Below are 22,508 nucleotides of genomic sequence, written 5' to 3' on the forward strand. Positions count from 1 at the left end.
CTTAACCTCTCCAAGTTGCATTTTCCTCTCCTGCTAAAAGGGATGAGAAAATGAACTCACACATCTATTGTGAGTGTTAAATAATGAATATAAAATGCTTGACTCAGTGTCTGGCACATAACAAGTACTACTTAAATTCAAGCTTATAGGGGAGCAAAAATCGCCACAAAAAATATACTACTTTAACATATTGATTACTTTGAGTTAAAGTTACTTGAGAAACAGCCAGCATAAGAAGGACCCCCTGACCCTACTCTCTGTCACCCTGAAAGCAGGAAATAAATCTCCCATATGAAAGGTACCCTCCATGCACCAAGAGGTAAATCCATGTCCTCATCGCCATAGGAACTTAGTTCTGAAAAGTCTGTATAAATAAATTCTGCTTAATTTCTTCGCTAATCAGTACCCAAACATAAGTTTCTTTGTCTTGTCAGCTCTTCACAGATTTATTGTTTCCTTTTATAAAATATATAAAAGCTGACTTCTTTGGTCATTTCTTTAGGACTTGTGTCTATGACACCTTTGTACACACAAAATTACACTAGACTTTCTCCTGTTCACATCTCCTGTCAGTTTAATTATTGAAACAGAAGAATCTAGAAGGGGAGAAGGAAATGTTTTTTTCTCCTTCACATAGGCACATTATGGTTCTGCTTATTTTGGTGGTGGAAAGGCCCTTATAGCTATGTGTACATCAGCTATGTACCACCACCGAGAATTGATCAAGAAAAACTGGAAAACAAACTATTCTTTTATTGCATTCTTAGTTAGAGCCCAAAGTGAGTTGTATTCTGTAAGCTAAACTGAAATAACATTTATGGCAGGCATTTGATACCATATTTTATGTCTCTACAAGATTGAGTACAATACTAGATGCACATTAGATATTTATAAATAATTGCTGAATTTAAATATCATCATAGGCAATATTCATGTCTCAAGAAGGATGGGAAGAGAGGGAATTCTTCAGATATGAAATGATATTATTTTTATTGGAAAACAAACTAAAATGGCTAGATCATTCATTATTCCTGTCATGTATCAATTTTTATCTTTGTTCTTAATCTTTTAGTTTTTGTGCATAGACTTAAACATTTTTTATATAATTTCTACCACTTCACATATAGATGCTAACTAAACAGGACATTTACAAAATTCTTTCAACATAAGGGTATATTATATATATTATATTATATTAGTAATATATTAATATTTAATTATATATATTTTTATCTTTTTTTGTTCTTTATTCAAATGGCTAAGATGATATGCAATAATGAGAACACGTCATATATGTTGTCTCTGCATGATTTCATCACTCCATTTTGATTCTTTTTTTTTTTTGGATTGTATTTATTTATTTTTAGAGAGAGAAGGGAGGCAGATAGAGAGAGAAACATCAATGTGTGGTTGCTGGGGGTCATGGCCTGCAACCCAGGAATGTACCCTGGCTGGGAATCGAACCTGCAACACTTCGGTTCACAGCCCGCGCTCAATCCACTGAGCTACGCCAGCCAGGGCCATTTTGATTCTTTTAAAGTATTATTTCCCCAACTATTAAGAAAAAAAATGTGCAGTTGTTTTGATAAAGTTAATATTATAGTTTGTTTTTCAGCAAAACAAAACAAAATATATCTGTATTGTTTGGAATTTCCAAAAAGACACTATAAACTCTGAATCTATCAGAAAGTATCCTATATAGATGCAACTTATAGTATTCATGGGTTCATGTCACAATGCTAATGGAATTCAGTTCCCAAAATCCTATATATAAACAATTAAGGAAGCCTTTAATTATTAACTATTCTGGAAATATTAGGGAGAATAAATTGTATAGGCTACAATGAGCATATGATTTATTTTCATGCTCAAACACCTTCTTCTCAGCATTGTGTAGCCTCTTACTATAGACATGATTAAATCCCGCTGTGTTTAAAATTAACCACATAAGCACACATTGGTGCATGTAGTGTAATTTATCAACTGTGGGTTGTTGAATTAGCAAATTCCCTTGTATCTATACTCTTATGAGACAATAATTTGGATAATTGTATCATTTCAGATTTTGTTAAAGTTTATCAAAATTGAACTATCAGAGGTCAGAGAAGACAAATAATATGTATAAGCATGTAATATTTGAAAGTACTGCCAATGTGTCACTCTCAGCTGGAGACATTCATTGGTATTTCCAGAGCACTGAATACAAAGGCTGCAATCACAATTGTATTCTGCTGAGAGCAGTAATACTGTTAGTTCTTTTACATAAGTGAACCTAAAAAGAAATCAAATAAAATTACCACCTTCTTCCCTACCTTGTCAAGAGTTCTAAAGTGTTTATTTCAATGTTACTTGGTGGGATCCTTTCCACCCTCTTCAGAAGGCCTAAATTCTATTGAAATATTAATAAAATTAATCAAGTTTTTTTACTTATTTTTTTTAAGTTTAAACTCTTTCTTTCTAAGCTGCCAATTTCATTTATTGTTTGTCTACTTCACAGGTGGCAAACACAAGGCCTGTGGGCCGAATCCAGCCCTCCACCTTGTTTTATCTGGCCCAGCACCTTGTTTCTACCCAGCAGCAGCACCGAGCTCCTTGACCCTACTTAAGGAGTAGTTGCATTTATATAGTCCTAAAATTACATTCAGCCCTGTGAAGGCAACCGTGAGGCTGATGTGGCCCTCGGTGAAAGAGTTTGACACCCCAGTCTAATTCATATATTCCTTTGATTTTACGGGTAGAAATTAGAGATGAGGTAGAAAATATAGGATAGGACTATGAAAGAATGTGTTTAGTTTGTTCAATGTGATAAATCACTTCCAGATTTTGATTGCACCTGGATGACTGAAAATTTTGAGTGCATCAGGATGACAAGACTGAACAATTAACAGAGGGCTATCAAGGATTATCATTTCAAGGTTAGACCTGACAGAAGGCAACTCTGCCGACTCTGGCTAGGTGTGATTTATATTTAGACAGTGTATCCAGCAGGTAAGCACAAAGAAGCTTTGGATAAAGTCAATGTTCCTATTTAGTAGAGTATCATTTGAGACAAATGAGACATTTTTAACAGGATCATATTCATTTTATTCCCTACTTTTTTTTTCTACATTTCAATTTTTATAGGTATAAAGCTTATAAAGGACAGCGAAGAGGCCTAACTTTCAGATTAGCACTTAGTAATCACCAATCTAAGGAGCCCCTATTCTCACAAGATTGTGTCTTGTTCCATACTAGTCCTAAATTCAGAATATTCAGGAGTAGATGAATATGGTGCCATTATTCGGGAAAGGTAAAGTCTAGATCCAGCACCTTAGAATTGTTATTGCTTCTATGCTGCAAGTCTCTGGGCATCAGCTTACTGTATTCAATTCCAATAGAAAATAGCCATAACAAGAAGGTTCTCTATATGTTACATGTTCTGCATGTTACATCCTGAAGAGAATGTATGTGTTTGTAACAGGGTGCAGCCAGAGCTCCCCCAAGAGAGATTTGTAATGGGGTCTAGAACTCGGAGTATCCAGGAAATATTAAAAATATATAGATGTCCTCACCCCCACAAGTCTGAACTGGGGGATGGGACACTGGCCATTGAGAGTTATTTTGCATATCAACAGTTTTGCAAATAACTGCAAGAATGGGGTTTAACATATCTATAACTTTTAACTGGTTTCATAGATATGTTAGGTAGCTGTAGCCTTGCCTCAAGCCAGGGAGATGGGAGTTACTTGGACACAGGACGTAACTGGAGGCAATTCCCCCTGGTTACCATGCCTGTGTAAGAGCTTGAAGGTGGTTGACTCCATGACACAGGGCCATGCCTACCTGGACTCACTATGGTGGCCCAGGAAAGCTGGAAAAATATGGGAATGCTGGCAGGTGAAGCAGATTGTGGGAGGAGTCATAAATGAGGATGTAGAGAAAGATACCTGCCAGGATTTAAATCCAGGTGCAGCAACCATTCAGGTCAGAACCACTCAGTCTTGAGGTTGGGGGAATCACTCAGTTTTGGGGCTCCCTTTGCCATGCAGCTTAGTAGCTGGAAAGCAAGATGTAGCAGTGATGTAGAGCTCTCTCTGGGCAGTTTGGAAGAATGCAGGAGAGAGGTTGTGGGAAGGAAAGGGGTGAAAGGACTCTTGCTGGTGGACCAGGAAAAGGTGCCACATGGGTTAGGATTAAGAACTGGAGATTCCCACAACACAGTTGGTGGTGCTGGGAACTTCGGGAGGCCTAACAGCCAAGTACAGATTACTGGGAAGAACTGGGGGCTACTGAGCCACAGACTTCTATTTCTTTTTCTGAGATACAATATTCCTGACTGGGCAAAGGGAGGGAGGAAGAACTGTGTGTGATTGTGTATGTTTTAAAGAACTTTGAGTTTTTAATGAAGACATTATGTCATTACTCTAAGTCTGTATAACCTCTGAATAAATAGTTCCTTTCTTTTCACCAAGCTCTGGCATTGAGAGCCATAATTCCCTGGCAGCGAGTTAGGCAAACCTAGTACAGGGGGACCCTGGAAAAGGGAGGTCCATTTGGTAACAGTATCTTGTTCCTCCCCATGGATCTGTTCTATAACATGCTTGAATATGTGTGTGTAAACTTTTAGATAAGAAGTTGTGAATCGTTAAAAAATTCTAATTGTTTTCATGAATAACCTAGTAGAAAGTATATACATATATTTGCAAATAATTCATATTTAAGTGTATTTTTGTACTACTTACATATGTTTAATATATGTTTTTGTATTATATATTTTATTCTACTTTGCCAGCTCTATTGAGGTAAAATAAACAATAAAAATTGTATATATTTAAGGTGTACAATGTGATGTTTTGATACACATATACATTATTTTCTATTTCTGAGAAAAATGCCTTAATCAAACTTATTTACATATTCATCACCTCACATACTTAACATATTCACTTTTTTGTGGTAAAAATTGTTAAGATCCACTCTCTTTGTTACAGGGTGCAGCAAGAGGGGGCCCCAAACAGGGTTTTGGAATGGGGCCCAGAACTCAGGGTATCCAGAAAATATTATGAAGACATATAAGATGTCCTCACCCCTTCCCCTACAGGTGTGAGTTGAGGGAAGAGACAAATAGAGCAGGGCCATTGAGAACTGTTTTGCATAGCAACAGCTTTGCAGCTAACCTCTGGTGTGGTCATTTAACATATCTATAACCTTTAACTGGTTTTATAGATATGTTGAATAGCTGTGGCCATGCTTTGAGCCAGGAAGAAGGGAGTGACATCCACCCAAGATGTAACTGGGAGGCAACTCCCCCTGTTCACAGAGCCTGTGTGAGAGCTTGGAGATTGTTGGGAACAAGGAAATTAAGAACTAAATTTAACCTTAATAGACAAGAACCACATTGCAGCTAAAAGGAAGTGATAAGGGAGACACAGTGCAGTTAAGCAAACATCCCGTGTCTAGCAGACGCTCTCCCCTGGGTAGGCTAGATAAGCAGTGCTTTGTAGTTTTTAATGAGAAAATAGGAACTAGCTAGCTAGAGCCAGGAGATTACTAGGTTAATGAACAAACAGCCTGCCTTCCCGCCTTATGCAAGAATGCTTGGTTTGAAATTCCTGCGCGCGGTCTTTGTAAGCGAATTGCTAACTGCCACGTCTGCTCCTGTATAACACTTGCTTGCCCGCCCCTATATAAGAACGTAGTTGTACGCGCTCGGCGCGGCTCTCATTTGCAGCTCCTTGTGGGCACTGTGTCACTGGACACTTTGAGAGTTTGCCCCTGCGCAGGTTAAACTTGGCCAATAAAATAACACCTTTGAACCCCTGAAAGTCTCTGATATTGGTTCTCGCATGTGTTGGATGCTACGGAGATGATTGGCTCCACGCCATGGGGCCACGCCTGCCCAGGCTCACTATGGCAGCCCAGTAAAGCTGGAAGAATATGGGAGTGCTGACAAGTGTAGCTGATTGTGGGAGGAGTCGGAAATGGGGCTGCAGAGGAGGATTGGCGCAGGGATTTAAACCCAGACTCAGCAGCTGTTGCGAAGGAGAATCACGTGGCTTTGCCAGAGTGTGGACTCCCAGGGCCATGTGAGGGAGAAGACCACATGGCTGTGGCAGTACAGAGAGAACCATGTGGCTGTGGCAATAGAAGAGAGAGCCTAGCACTTCTGGCAGAGTGGGGATGCCCACAGTCATGTGAGAGAGCCACGAGGTCTTGCCAGAGTGAGGACCCCCCGCAGCTTTAGTAGAAGAGGACCATGCAGCTTTGGGGTGCTCCCTTTGATCCCGTGGCTTGGGAAGCAGGAGATACTTTGCCTGGAAAAAGGGTGAAACAACTCTTGCCAGTAAGCCATGAGAAGGTGTCACATGGCTTTGGATTAATTGGGGATCCTGCCTGGACAGTGACACAGCTGACGGTGTCAAAAGCCTGGATCACTGACAGTATGCTTCTTTTCCTGAGTTACGGTACCCCAAATTAGGGCAGGGGGAGAAGGAAGCACTGTGGGTGTCTATGGGTATCCTAAGGCTTTGATATTTTAATGAAGACATTAGGTCACTACTTTAAGTCTGTATAGCATTAAATAAACATTTCCTTTCCTTTTCACAAATCCCTGGCATTGAGGGTGTCTTTTCTATAAGACCCCAGACATAATGAACCTGGGGGGTGGGGTCCTTTAGATAATAGTAGATTGTCCACACCCTTTCTTGGCCCTGTGTCTTCTGTAGCAGTTTTTGTCATCCCTGGGTGGGCCCAATAATTGTGGACCCCACCCCCAACCCGGTCTGTTATGTAACATCTTAACACGTGTTAAATATATAATCTAGTACTATATACTGTAGTTATTATGCTGTGTATTAGTTCTCCAGTTATTCATCCTGTATAAATGAACTTTGCCAACATTGCTCCTCTTTCTCCATCTCCCAGCTCCTGGTGACCACCACTCTACTCTCTGCTTTTATGACTTTATTTTAGATTCCACATGTAAGTGAATTTATATAGTATTTGTCTTTTTGCATCTGGTTTATTTCATTTATAGCATAATACCTTCAAAGGTTTATCTGTGTTGTCACAAATGGCAGGATTTACTTTCAAAAGCTGAATAACATTGTAGTGTATACATTTACCACTTTTTCTTTACTCCTTTATCTATAAACAGACACTTAAGGTGTTTCTATATCTTGGCTATTGTACAATTCTGCAATGAACATGAGAGTTAAGGTATCTCTGCAAGACATTAATTTTATTTTCTTTAAATTACCCAGAAGTGGGATGGCTACATCATACAGTAGTTCTATGTTTGACATTTTGAGGAAGCTCCATAGTGTTTTCCATAGAGGCTGCATCAATTTACATTCCCAACAATAGTGCAGGAGGGTTCCCTTTTCTCTACATCCTCACCAACACTTACCTTTTGTCTTTTTAATACTAACCATTTTAACAGGTGAGATTTGAGTTGATATCCCATTGTGGTTTTAATTTGCATTTTTGTGATGATTAATGATGTTAAAATGATGTTGAGCCTTGTCATGTTCATTGTTCATTTGTATACCTTCTGTGGATAAATGTCAATTCAGGCCCTTAAGAATCAGGTTTATTTGTTTTTCTTTTTTTTCTTCCTGTTGAGGCCCATGAGTTCCTCATATATTTTTCATATATTTTGGATATTTGCCCTTTATCAAATATGTGGCTTGCAAATATTTTCTCTTATTCTGTCCATTTTCTGTTCACTCTGCTGATTGCTTTCTTTGCTTTACAGAAGCCTGTTAATTTAATGCTATCTCATTTGTCTGTTGTTGCTTTTATTATCTGTGTTTTTGGTATAATATCCCCAAAATAATAATTTCACAGACAAATGTCAGTTTTTTTTTTGTTTGCTTGTTTGTGTTTTAATCTATGTCTTTTTCTTGTAGTTCTATGGTTTCAGGTCTTATATTTAAATCTCTTAATTCATTTTTAGTTGGCTTTTGTATATGGTGTGAGATGTTGTATATGGTATAAGACAGTCATTCTGCATATGGATATCCAGCTTTCTCACCCCATTTATTGAAAAGACTATTATTTCTTTGTTGTGTGTTCTTGGCACCCTTATCAAAAATATGATTACTGTAAAAATGTGAATTAATCTCTGGGCTTTCTATTCTGCTTCATTGGTCTATATGCCAGTTTTTATGTGAATCCTATGTTGTTTTGATTACTATGACTTTGAAATATAATTTGATGTCAGAGTGTGTGATATTCAAGCTTTGCTTTTTTAGCTCAGACTTACTTTGGGTATTCAGAGTCCTTGTTGATCTACACAAATTTTAGGATTTTTTCTATTTCTGTGAAAAATGCCATTAGAATTTTAGTAAGGATTATATTGAATTCCTAAAATGTAGTATGGGCATTTTAATAATTTTAATTCTTCTGATTCATAAAAACAGGATATCTTTCCATTTGTGTATTCTTCCATTTGTTTCATCAATGTCTTATAGTTATCACTATACAGATTTTTCTCATCTGTGAAAAATAATAAAGGAAACCTCAGCTAAAATGGAGTCAGCAGCACCTGCAGGGAAAACTCATATGCCTTACCACTCATCATCAATTACCCCAAACAGAAACAGATGTACCTACCTTAAATCTCCAACAGGAAGATGTTTTCTACTTTCCTACTCCAGCAGGAAGAAGGAATTTGTTCTCCTTGCCTAAGAACAGTCCTGCTAATGAGAAAGTGTCACAAGTCAACCAACAAAAAGCCATTGCACTTCAAACTCCCAGTTTCCTCCAATGAACTCTTTGTTTACAGGTATAACAAATTTGTAATTTTTCTTTTGAGGATAGTTTCTTTATTAAAGTAAACATTATAATTATAATACATGATAATGGACATCCAAGTGACAAAGTACTGTAGTCTATTGTTTGGCCTATTGTTTTAGCCTCCTTGACTCTAGGATGATTTTCCATGTGATGTTCTAGGATCTGACATCAACACCTAACACAATACTTTCAATTGGCAATGCATAAGTTCTAGAGGCCACCACCTTTACATGAGGGGGACCTGAAGGAAACTGAAATTATCTTCTGGAGGGCAGGCCCCTTATAGTGTAGGTATCTCCCCCTAGGTGAGTATTTTAGGAACACATCTGTATCAGTATACCAGCTGATATTGTTGTGAGAGGCTGCATTTGGCTTCAGTGGTTTTTTTTTTTAAGATTCTTTCAATGTGTTTGCCCATTTTCTTGATCGGTTATTTACCAGCATTCCTGCCCACACTGCACTGAGTGTTCTGTAGTTTTTTACCAAAAACGGCATGACCCCCATGCCCCAACTTCCCTATTCACCTGATCTCACCCCCAGCAACTTTTGTTTTTTGTTTGTTTCCCTGGATGAAAAAGTCCTCAAAAGGAAACATTTTGCTGATGTGAAGGAGGTGAAACAATAAATGGCAGAAGTGCTATAAGGCATCAAAATTGATGAGTTCAAAACTATTTTGAGCAGTGGGAAAACATCTCAATAGGTGTATTGCATCAGTGGAGAATATTTGAAGTGACTAAAGTTGAAATATGAGAATAAATATACAGATTTTTAAGTAAATAAATTACTTGTTTTTTGTTCCATTTTCACCCATCCATTTTATTCTTCATTATTTATAAATCCTAATTCTAAAATTCAACCTAGGTTAATTTTATAAAATTAACAAAATCAGAAGTTGTATATGCTTTCCCACAAAATAAAGTCATTAAGACTTTACTTCTCTTTTTTCCTCTAGCATCTGAAGTTTTTAATCTAGAAAAGTCAGAGGAATGTACAACACAAATATGCAATGAATACTATAATTAATGCATATATAATATGCTGGAAATTGCTGAAGTACTGAAAAGCTTAATTCTCTAGAATAGCCATTCTCTACTGGAAACTATAGTTTACAAACAGAAGATTGTATTTTATTAAGTGGAAATACAATACCTAATTTGGTATAAAATAATTTTGAGATCTTTTGTCACTAATACTTAATATAAATTCTTCCATCACATTATTTGTCAAAGGCACAAAATATCTTTGACTGTCTCCTTAAAGCAGTTATTTTAAATTGCAGTATTACTCACTAAATTTTACTCAATCTGAAGCCTTTACTACTTTTTTTCTTAAGTAATAAAAAAGAAAAACTACTTCATAAAGAACATTTAATTTTTATTTCCAAACTTTGCCAGGAACATACATACAACACTACACATGAGTACCTCAGTGTTTACACACAGAAAGAGAAGACCAAGAAGCAGTCACAGGACAGGAAGTGACTCCCACAAAAAGATAAAGAGGGTATTACAATAATTTCCATAACAATACATATTCCAGCCAGGGACCCTCTGGCCCTCCATCTATCATAGGTAGTGGAAGGAGCCATGCCTTGAGCTACCCTACACTCCACCTTGACATTGCTCTTCCACCTCGCAATCTTCATGTCAGTTCTTCCAGACAGGAAGTATCTGGGTGTTAAGAGCATTGGCACATTTTATTTATATACCACAGATACGGTAGAGGCTACCCCCTAAAAGTACAGTAAAACCAATGTGACCTAGGAGGAGGGATTGCCAACAATAATCTGTAGCAGTCATTACAATAATATTCTTGCAGAGGGTTGATGGCAACCACCTCACAAATTACAAAGTTTCATCTGTAATCCTGTTACTGTGTTCAATACACATGAGTGCAAGCAGACATACTTCTATCTGTAATGCTGACAGCCACTCCACGCTACCCCAAATTGCATATGTGATCTATGGCTTGGGGCAGTTGGCTTGCTCTCTCCCGATGGCAAACACCTTGTCACATGTCTGGATGAAGAGGGGGAGCTGGTTCTGGTGTGTCTGATTTGCAGGGTAGAGCCACCATGGCATTCCAACATGGGTAGCAGTGGGAGCTCTGTGGAGATCAAACAGTTTGTGCAGATGTTCATAGCAAGCGGCATTCCCAGCCATTAGGGCAAGGTGTTACTTCCACAGAATGCAACCTGAAAACCCCCAAGAATTTGACAGTGAAAACAGGTAAACAAGGTTATGGTATACATTCTACAAAAACAGAAAGAACTCAAAGGTTAATGAACACAAAATCATAAGCCAGTTTCTGAGTCTGCAAGAGTGTCAGATGGGAAGACTTCCAAATGCAAGACTTTTGCTGGAATGAAATTAAGCAGTGGTGATTTTATATCACCTATATCTATAGTTTAAATGTGCTGGTGATATCATCAGGTCCTCGGTTATATCCTGTAAAGTTTATACTGCATTCGCAGTTTTTGATAATTTCCAATCAAAGGATAAAGGAAACAATGAAACACTAGTATCCAGTCTAGTTCATAAGTAAGAAATAAAATTGTACAGACCACTCACTGAATTAGAGTCTACTTTTCATTGCTGTGTAGAATAGATTTTACTGAAATAATTTTCCCCCCAAATCACCCTCATTTTTATCAGAGCCAAATCAAGACCTATTCACTTGCTGTATTAAGTCCAGCTTCGATTTGGCCTAATTGTTTGGATAAACATACCAGCAATAACAATTGATCATATAGGCTTTCTTAAATCCATTGTACTTTGCTGGAATGTTACAAGGAATTCCTAGATTGAGCTTTAATTAGCCCTTCAGGGCTAGAAAGCCAAGCCACATAGCTACCATTGGGTTTTGTCTGAAGTACCTGCATATTTGCTTTCAGGAAAGCAACCTTTGTTCCTTACCTGGAAAGACTGTCATTGACCATGTGACCAAGTAGGTACCAGGCCATTTCTCCAAGAGGCTTTTATTAGCTTTAAACCCAATCTTAATTCCTTAAGGCTTTCTGATGACATCCAGAGTCCAGGCAAGATGCCTTTTTTCATGACATCCCAGACAAGAGTTAGTTGATAAAATCACAAAAGGAAACTGGCTTTATATATCCTGTTATGAAGAAATCAGATTTTAATTGGACTCATGCAAATAAACATATTGCTATGGAAAGAACAATGCTCACTCATTAAGGATTTCCAAATTCCAGAGGGATCAGATAGGGAGAAAATGCAAATGCCTCAACATTGCTTATGAAATTATACTTTACCAAAGTATTTTAAGAAACAGATTTCTTACACTTGAAAAACAGATGATTAAAAATTAACAATATTTTTCAATATAAAGGTTATAAAAGCTAAAATTATCTTCAGTTTATTCTGTCCCCAAATCAATTTCTGTCCATCCTGATCACCTGCAATCGCCTCTATAAATCCACTTATTTCACACAGCTTTAGTAATTTTCACTCAGCTCAAAGCTACAATTCAAAAATCCATTCTCATAAATATGCAATACAAAATAAGTCAGAGCCTTTCGATGAATCCCTCCAAAGACATATTTTTCCAAATGGATCAGAGGGAAACAATGATTGTTTATAAATGACAAAACTTAAAATGACATGGTTACATATTTGGCTATAATACAGTTGACAAAGGAACTTGCTTTATTATAACAACATTTTGAGATAACTAAAATTACAAATGAGAGTATAACAAAACTTATATAATCTCTAGAACATCTACTTTAATAATAACAATATGTATATACAAATAAAGCATACTTATTATTTATCTGACAAATCTTCACATCTACTTTAAGCATATTAAATAGGCCTAATTAATTAAAAAAACCTTCTGTTTTATAAAAGAGGGAGAACGAACACTTGAGGTATGTCAAAGGCCCACTGGAATAACTCAGTTATTTCTTAGTTAAAAAGTCTCTTAAAATTTAAACTTTGGGATGGCTAGAAAATAAACTTAGCCAGAAAACTATAACATAAACTTTTTGTAAGACAAACTTCAAAAGGCACTAAGCAGATTATTTAAACTTTTGGTAGGGGGGGTCATTTTTATCTTTATTATTGAAAAAGGAGCCCTGGCTGGTGTAGCTCAATGGATTGAGCGTGGGCCTGCAAACCAAAGGGTCACTGGTTCGATTCCCAGTCAGGGCACATGCCTGGGTTGCAAGCCAGGTCCCTAGTAAGGGGGATGTGAGAGGCAACCACACACTGGTGTTTCTCTCCCTCTCTTTCTCCATCCCTTCCCTTATCTCTAAAAATAAATAAATAAAATCTTAAAAAAAAAAGAAAAAGGAGCATTATAGTTAGAATAAAATGATCCCAAAACCTCTTTTGTCTTTCAGATAGGTAGGGGAATATTTACCTAGCTATAAATAACTCTTTAAATATTTTTCATATATGAATAAGTATATTTCAAATACCTGGCATTCCATTCAAACATAATTATTTTCAGTATTTTAAGTTTAATTGAAAAAATTAAATTATTTTAAAATAAAATGATTTATCTTATATTTTATAAATCTAGCATGCAATTTAATCCATAATGGTTTGGCATTCCTATTTTCTATCAGAACAATAATTTTCAATGATGTTCAATTAATTCCAAGCTGTTAAATTGGTGAATCAAAATAAATTTTATTGATTACTTAATTTCTCTTCAGAAATAGTGTATCAATTTACTTCTCTACTGATGGTGTTTGAGAAGCTTTATCTTAATGTGTCAATGCATCATTATTTTTACGTTAATTTGCATCATTATTTTTACATTATTTTTACGTTTGTATCTTCTTATGTTAATAAGAAGATACAAAAAATGGCATCTCATCATCATAGTTTTTACTAGATAGAAAATTATAGCACTTTTCACGTGTCCATTAACCATGGCCCTCTGCATTTCTTCTGCAATTTTGATATGAATGACCTTAGTCCAATTTTTAAAAATTGGGATGTTTCTCTTTTACTAAAACATTGTATATTCTTATTACATATCATTCTTATGCCAACTTAATATAGTGGGCAGATAGACAGATATGATGAGTGAAGTAGGGATGAGAGGTCATGTACAGAAGGTCACCAGGGCAAATACCCAGGTGCCCAACAATAGGAAAAAACTAGGACAACAAGTATTATGAGGTGGGACCTACACAATGGTGTGTGACCATTCCTTTCCTAGCATATTGCTAGTCATGTGGTTTAGACCCCTGATGTTTTATATTGCTGCTCATGCAGTTTGGACTCTCCTCTAACCTTCCCTCCCTTAGTATATTTCTAGTCCTGTAGTTCACCCTCTTAGCCGGGGAATGAGGGGGTCAGAAAATAGCCTCATATGACTCCCATATAAGCCCTTTAACAGCCACTCCCTTAAGCATTAAGACATCAGGTTAATGTGGTTCTGACCCATTAAATAATCTTAGGAACAAAGTCTCCATCTGGTCTGTTGACCACAGAGCAGAGTTTTGCTCAAACTAAAGATAACATCTAGACTTCAGTTGTGTTTTAGCTCCAGACCTAGAAAAGCAGCAAAACCAGACAAAGCAGCACCACAGCCAACATTAGGACCAGTTGCAATGACTAATGACCCTATCCTAGTGCCAACCAATCAGTAGAGACTATGACCCTGAAAAGACACAGCTATAAAGCTGATAAATATTCTATTGAGATCCTCCCCTAAAATCCTCTCCTTTAAAACCTTTAAGATGAAGGAAATCTCTCTCTCTCCCTCTCTCTCCCCATATCCATGTCTTGCCTCCCCACTTTCTTCTCTTAAGGCACATACTTTGCTTTTTTTCTTCTAAACTCTAAGCACCCTTCTTTTGACTCTGTGAATTGTTTCCTGAATCCACACAGACCAGCTGGCTCACTTCTTCTACCTCTGTGACTTCTAAATAAGTCTTTGTTTGTATTTGAGTCTTAGCTGTTAATTCTTTCTCCATTAACAAACATTTTCATTACTCTGATACTTAAATCAAACTAGATTATTTCATGAGAAAAAAAGTTTGCAAGCCAGAGAGACAAAGCCTTTGAGTATAAACTGGAAGTGGTTCCAAAAAGAGAGAGCTGGGCAGAGTTTTTAAAGTCAAAAACTGCAAAAAGCTGACATTCAATAGAAAAGCTGGTAAAGAAAGTAAAGCCAGAAGTATACACTATACATTTTCTGATTGGCTAGAAGCAATGGGGCTTCCCTGTTTTACCTAATTTAGGAAAAGCAGCTGGAGTCACAAGTTATGGCCACAGGTAGGTGTCATCAAGCATGGTCAGCAAGGGGTCCTCACAAGACAGAACAATACATTATTTTTCTCTTGGAGACTGTAAAATAAACATGTAAAACAAGCTTTGTGGTTAAATAAAGGGTACAGGGGGTACAATGGAATGTCATATGGACAGAGTCAGAGTTCAAAGTAGTTAATCACCAAGCAGAGGCAAAGATCAAATTGAACAAAGATCTAGACACTTGTTTGATGTGGATTCTGGCCCACAGTGTCCGTGGTGTTATGGATGAGATGAGATAAATTCACACTGACTACCAAGTCCTGTGGAGGAAAAGGGATGGCACGGCCACTCTCTCCAGGGGAGAGTACACCAACCCTTGCCTTAACAAGCTTTTATTGCTTTTCTAATGGCATACATCAAAAAAAGTTTTCATTCATTATGCTTAGGTTTGCTTAAGGTAATTACTTTTTACAGATAGCAATGGAAGGGATGCTACTGATTACTTCTTACAGGTAACAAGGAAAAAATGTTTGCAAATGCAAGGGAATGATAACAGTAATTGGTCTGGTTACACTTGGGAGAATTAGCACAGACTTCAGGAAGTTACTTGGGAGATATGCAGTAAGCATTTGCTGCTTGAACTCAGGGTGAGGGAGTTTTAGCAAGAGCAAGTCACAAAGCAGCCTAGTTATAATGCAGGCCTGATTTCCCAGAGGAGAACCAGTCCGTGGGTTTGGCTTCTGCATGCCATAATGCGCCTATTGGGTTTTTCAATAGGGGTGAGCTACAGTTGCCATCGCCAGGCATATCGGATCCCTACACTTCATCATAAAATTATGATTTTAGGTTCCACTGTTCCTAAATTGTATACTATATATTATATATAAAATAAATATATAAAATAAATATTTTATAAATTTGTAATTTTTGTTTTTAAAACATTTTAATGGTGTTTTCCACTGTACATAAATATTGTATATAGTCAAATCTTTTACACTAATGCTTTATGGCATTATTCATGGATATATCTCCTTAGTTTATAAGGAATGGAAGTAGGCATGTGTATACTTTTCATTATAGGTTCTTTATATCTTTATACACTTCATCACATATCTCATATATATTTATTTCTAGTGTTAATTTGTGATGTAGAGACAAAATTACTTTCCCCCCAAAATATGTATGGTTAAGGGAAGCAGAACATGCCACCCAAAATATAACTCTTTGTCATAAGAATTATCTTGAGCTGGTTATTCTTAAGAAATAGCAGACACAGGAAAATCTCTGAATACCAAGTAGAAATTATCCTTTTGTAAGGTATATTTCATTTATGAGGGGAAAATTCATTTTAAAGGTGTCTCCCTCTCTACACCAAGAAGAGGAAAATTAAAAACTAAAACTCTAGAGGTTCCTCATCAATAGAAAAGGCAATGACTGAAATCTACATAAAATATTATCTTCGTTTAGTATGTTTTTTTCTGGTAACCTCTCATTAACTGCCCTTCTCAACTCCCCAACATCTTTTTTTGTTGTTGTTAGTTGACAGTCATATTCAAGGTGGGGACTTCGGTCATTTTGAGGGAGTTAACTTAATTTTTCTGGGTATCTCCCATGTATATAGTAGGAATACATGTTATTAAACTTCTGTTTGTTTTTATCTGTTAATCTGTCTTTTATTACAGGGAGAGTCTCAGCTAAGAACCTAGAAAGGTAGAGAGAAAATTATTTTTCCTCCCCTACAGTGGTTATATTTTTTTAGCCACCATCAAACCATATATTCACACATACAACATTATTGAATATCTTCCATATTTCAGGCTCTATGCTAAGCACAGTAAGACAGAAGTGGAAAAGACAGACAAGGTATCTACTTTAATAATGATTAGAGTCTGAGAAGGAATAATAGAAAATAAATTAAACAATTCAATTAAAAAAGTAATGGGGTGGTAGCTATTTTAAATATTAAACAGGAATTTAAAAAAGATAGGTTCAGTTGGAAAGCAGAGTTCTAAGGTATCCCTAAGATTCTCACTTTTTGATACACAGACCCTGTACAAGCCTTTTGCTTTAACTGTCAGTTGGCCTGTGACTATGACAATGTAGGTGTTTTTCTGTGTGAGAGAAGAAGACACTTTACTCTTCAAGATTTTTTTTCATACAGGTAATAATTGGATCTACATGAGACAGATTAATAAGAGAAAATAACCATAATTAATTACATATGTACATATGGGAACCCCCCCACACATAAGATAGTCAGAAACCCACATACATGACTGGTTCAGAAGCAGAAACTTAAATGAGGTAGATAGGGTATTCTGAGCTAAGAGTGAGATAAGCCACCTTGGGGGCTCACAGGAGAGGAAAGTCATGTGGGAAGATAAGATGAGCAGATTCAGTAATTTGTGGTTTGCCACATGGATAGGTCAAGGAGTTATCTCTGATAATCTCTCATTATGGGCAAGTTCTAGAATCTAAATTCTTCCAAGTACAATAGGTAAGTGGGGGGCAGAAGTTTCTCTTGAGCCAGCAGAGTCTTGGTTGCCTTTATCTCAAAACAATGCACATATGACATAAGCACATCTTTGGGTGACTAGTTCTGAACTTGCACGCCTGATTAAGCAACGTTATGTAGCAAGGGGATGGCATAGTCACCCCCTTGATCACATTATGTTATATAAACTTCCATGTTCACCAAACAGAAAAAGGGTATCTTACTGCCTTTGAGGGGGAAAAAAGCCCATTGTGAGACAGCTGCATGGCTAGGACCTGAGGGCAAGCTTTAGCAACTGAGAGCACTCTCTTGGGAACAGCCTGCAAAAATATGCAAATAAACATCAGTCCCATAGCTGCAAGAAACTGACTTTTGCCAACCAAGTGCATCATCTTGGAAGAGGACCTCTAGCTCCAGATGAGAACACAGCCCAGTCAGTACCTGGGTTGTAGTTTTTTTGAGACTCTGAGGAGAGAGTAATAACACAGAAAACTTATAGAGATGAGAATATTTTAAAAATGCCAGCCCTGCAATTGAGAGAAGGGCATTTCGGAGAGTTTTAGCAGTTTTAGCCATGTAATCCTATAATGGGGTATAGAGTGGGGGTCAGAGAAAACCTCCACAACCATAGTTTGACAGATGAGGGAAGTGGAGGACTATGATTAAGATGTACTTTGCATTTTCAGTGGAAACTTGACTAGTTTAATAGTTATGTTAATTTTTGTGCTGCTGTTTGCGGCCAGGGAGATGGGTGTGACTTTGACTGGTAATGCACTGTGGAGGGAACAGCTTACAGCACCTGTGCAAGAAGCAAGGAGGTGGTTCCCCCATGTCATGGAGGTACATCTGCCCTGATGAAGGATGGCAGCCAAGAGAATGTAAACTGTGCAGAAGACTGACAGAATGTAGCCCATTGTGAGAGGAGTCAGAAATGGGGTCATGTAGAAGCTCAGGGTCAGGATTTAAATGAAGGTGGGCAACCATGAGAGGGGATTGTCCAGGCAGCTTGGAAGGGAGTAGAAGAACCATGAGAGAGCTATAATGCAGCTCGTAGTGAAGATTGATTCTGGCAGGCTGCTGGTAGTGAGATGGGAGCCATGTGAGCTATAGAAGCTAGTCCACCATGGGCTAGTAAGAAAGCTGACATAATGCTTTGATCATACGTGTTCTAGCTTACTTAGAAACCACCAAGGACCCTTCCTTGCATGATGCTGACCTGCTTCCATGGAAACCCAGACTTTATCTTGATTCTTGAGACTTATGTCTTTTCTGAACTTTGCCATGATCCATTGCACCATTGAGGCAGGAGATAGTCAGGAAGGAGAAAACTCCAGAGGTGCCCCAGGGCCAAGATAAAGAACATCAATACAGGACAGAGACACTGTTCTAATATGGGCTGTTCCTGCTTTCTTGAAAAGCCCTGAATCATGGTGAATCATGAATGTACCTGCACAGAAGATACTATATGACTCTTGTTTCATTATAATAGCATTATAATAAGTTAATATTGTGTGACCTCTTCCCTGGTGGTCAATCAAGGAAAATTATGGGAGACCGCATGCACAGAGCTTTAAAGTAATGTAACTACTTGTACATGTGCAATAACAGCCCAACAAAACTAGCCAGGAATAGCTGCCCTATAAGAATAGAATCCCTACAGCCCCTGAGGTCAGTCTCTGCTTGACATTGGCCCTCTCCCATGTTCTGTGGAGTGTACTATCGCTTAATAAATCTGCTGTCTCTTTTTCTGCTATAAACTCTCCGTGTGTTTGGTTCAGTTCTTTGTCCAAGATCACCAAGAACCTGGTTACCTGTGCCCACCTGTGACATCATGGCACATGCTTTCCTGGACGATCACATAGAGACTGATGACAATGTACCCCAGATCTTGAAGGAGAGAGCTGTTGCACAAAGATGGTGATTCTGGTACCTTCCACAGAGATTGGAGAACTGTTTGCATAGCCAGCTTAAGATAAGAATATTGGGAACTAAAGGGTTTGCTTTTGGCTTATCGCCTTTTGGGGAATAAGGGAAGTGCTGGGTCTCATGGGAAAGAGGGCTCCAAACATAAATGCTCTGAGCCCCCTCCCCAAGGTTGGAATATTGTAAATAAAGACCTGTTCCTTCCAGCATTAATTCGTTGGGTCATTCACAAAGAAACCTTGTGAATGAGCCCCTGTCTGCTCAGTTACAATCTAATCTATACCTCACAGATCACAGGAAATGCTCCGGAGGAAATGGATTTTAGGAAAGCAAGAAGGCAGAAGGAAGACCCCTGTGGCTGAAATACTGCAGGCTAGAGAAAAGAATGACTTGGATTATAGTGATTACAGAGAATATGGAGAAAATTGAACAGATATAGGGTGAATTTAAAAGTTTCTGGTGGACTGGTTATGGAATTCAAAGAAAGTTGAGAAAATAGGATGATTCCAGCATTTTTGGCTTGAGCAACAAGTGCCATTGATATTTAGTCTTTTTAAAATTTTCTAAAATAATCAATTTAAGCTAATAAATTCTGCTTTGATCATTGCTTTAGTAATATCATCTGAAATTTGATATGCAATATTTTCATTATCATTCATTTCAAAATAAATTCTAATATCCACTATGAGTTTTTTTTTCTTTCTTGTCCCATGAATTATTTAAAGGTGTATCCAGCATCTGTAAGTGTTTTGGATTTTTCTAGTTATCTTATTGTTGTTCATTTCTAATGGTAGAATCCTAGTCAGAGAATGTGATTTGCATGACAATAATTCTTTGGAATTGATTGTAATGGCTTTGCTGTTGAGGTACCTGACAGTTGGGTAAATGTGCCCTTCTGTTTTTTCACTAAGTACATTGTTATGTAAATGTACGTTAAATTAAATTTGCTAACTATAGTATTGAAATCTTACAGATGCTTAGAGATTTTTTGCCTGTCACATCTCTCCATTACTAAGATAGATGTGCTTAACGTCTGCTGTATTAATACATTTGTTAATTTCTTTTTTAATTCAGCAAGTTTCAACCTTTTTCATCTCGTGGTACATATAAACTAATTACTAAAATTTTGAAGCACACTAAAAATATATTATATTTTTTGCCAATCTGACAGGGAAAAAAGTATAATTTTTATTCATTCACACTGGATGGTTATTGTTGTGTTGTCTGTTTTCTTTTTTGGGGGGTGGGGGAGGGCTATATAAGGGAAAAGAGGTCAGTACTCCTGACTAACTAGTCAGGTATCGCATGTTTTAAAATTTCTTGCAGCACACCAGTGTGCTACAGCATAGTATTTGAAAATCACTACCTGATGTATGTCAAGTCTGCATCTGGGATCATACATTTAGAAATATTATTATATGCAAAACCAAATTTTTTTCTTATTCCTAGCAATGCTAGCTCTCTATTGGTAAATACAGGGGTGGTCAACAGTAGGTTTGACAGTTGTTCATATAAAACAGACATGCAGGTTATTATTATTATAATAGCTTTATTATGTCTGTTTCATGTACTCACAACTATAAACCTAGTTTCTCCCAACCCTATATTTGCTTGGCATACATTTTTCTACAATTTTAGTGGAAACACCTTTATGTGTATATATTTCTTTAGGATATATTATGACTTATAAATTGTACATAATTGAAATTTTATCATTCTGATATTTATTACTTGTTAAATTGGAGAGCTTTCTCCATTTACATGAAGAATAATTTCTGATATATTTCTCTTTCTTGATTACAAAAAAATTCAAAATGTATAATGGGACATTAGTAACATAAAACCATCTGTCAGGAGCCAATTCTCTATAGATATCTTGTGTTTCTATCTTGTGAGCAGAGGCATTGATTGCCTGTGTTCTGGACTATGTTTTTAAAAGTTTTTGTTTTTTATATAGTGAACATCCTTGAAAACTAGAGATAATGTCTATTTCTGGAGTGAAAAAGAGGTTTATTTACTGTCCCAAATAATAAAGATAATGTCTCTAGCTAGGTCAAAGGTAACGTAAGCTTATAGACTATTACAAAAGATTCTGCTCCCTAAGCTCAAGATTCTTCTCCTCTAACATGATTCACTTCATGTACAACTATTTCCTGGCCCTTCTCATGTTTCCCTGTGGGAACTGGGGCTCTTGGAACTAGGCTGATACACTTGCTATTGCTAGTACTGTGAGTAGTAAAGTTCTTTGTCTCTGATCATAAAATTTTGTGTCTTTTGTATACATTCATAAAACTGTGTCAAGCTAACTTGTTAGCTTATAAGGAGGGTAAAATCACAGAATCCTTAGAGTTGTTAATATCCCCTACCCCTATTTTCAGTCAATCACTGGCTGAGGGGTAGTTTCTGAGGGGGCAAATCTTCTAGACAAAGGTGTTTCCATTTAACAATGGTCAACTCTTTGGAGAAGAGGATGATTGTCAGCTATCAGCAGCTGAATTTACAGCATCTGTGTGCACCAAGCTTATAAATGGGATCTGGTACACCACTAACTAATGGTATCCAGTACAGGACTTTATTTTTTTAAGTTTACAATTCCACTGTAGCTTTAAGTGAAAGTATTTAGAGTCACCCCATGGAGGGTGGGAAGGACTCTTCTAATGGAATACCACAGACATTAAAATTGATGGCACCACATGTACCAAGAGTACATGCAAAGTTTATTACTCACACCATAAGACTTCTAGGAAGAACAGGGCACATGAACATTGGTCCAGGTGTCAAGAGAGAAGTGTGACTAGAAGTAAGAATCTGTTTAGTAGGTAAGGTAGAGTTCCCACATGAGGGCTTTGGTTTGAATAATTTGAACTTCCCACTGGCACCAAGGGATGAAAAATGCAAGGCTTTTGTTTGTTTGTTTTACTGCTGTTCAACAGGGCAAAAAAGGAAAGCAAGTTGTGGAGATTGAAAGCTGTCATAAGTCAAACATCAAAACCAAAGACAAATTACAAAGATTTTTGGCCAACACGGATGAATTAAACTTAGTCCACAAACATACTTGCAGTCTGTCTCATGGTTACAAGTTC

The 22,508-nt window shown here is 37.2% G+C and overlaps 1 long non-coding RNA gene across 1 annotated transcript; it reads left to right on the forward strand.

Moving 5' to 3' along the window:
* Nucleotides 1-6,214: 6,214 nt before the first annotated feature.
* LOC118499876 lies at nt 6,215-18,933 on the forward strand. The gene is made up of 3 exons (XR_004902420.1): nt 6,215-6,396; nt 18,576-18,582; nt 18,921-18,933. It is a non-coding gene; the product is annotated as an uncharacterized LOC118499876 (long non-coding RNA).
* Nucleotides 18,934-22,508: the final 3,575 nt, after the last annotated feature.

Source organism: Phyllostomus discolor, chromosome 4 (genome assembly GCF_004126475.2).
Source record: "Phyllostomus discolor isolate MPI-MPIP mPhyDis1 chromosome 4, mPhyDis1.pri.v3, whole genome shotgun sequence".
Lineage (NCBI taxonomy): Eukaryota > Metazoa > Chordata > Mammalia > Chiroptera > Phyllostomidae > Phyllostomus > Phyllostomus discolor.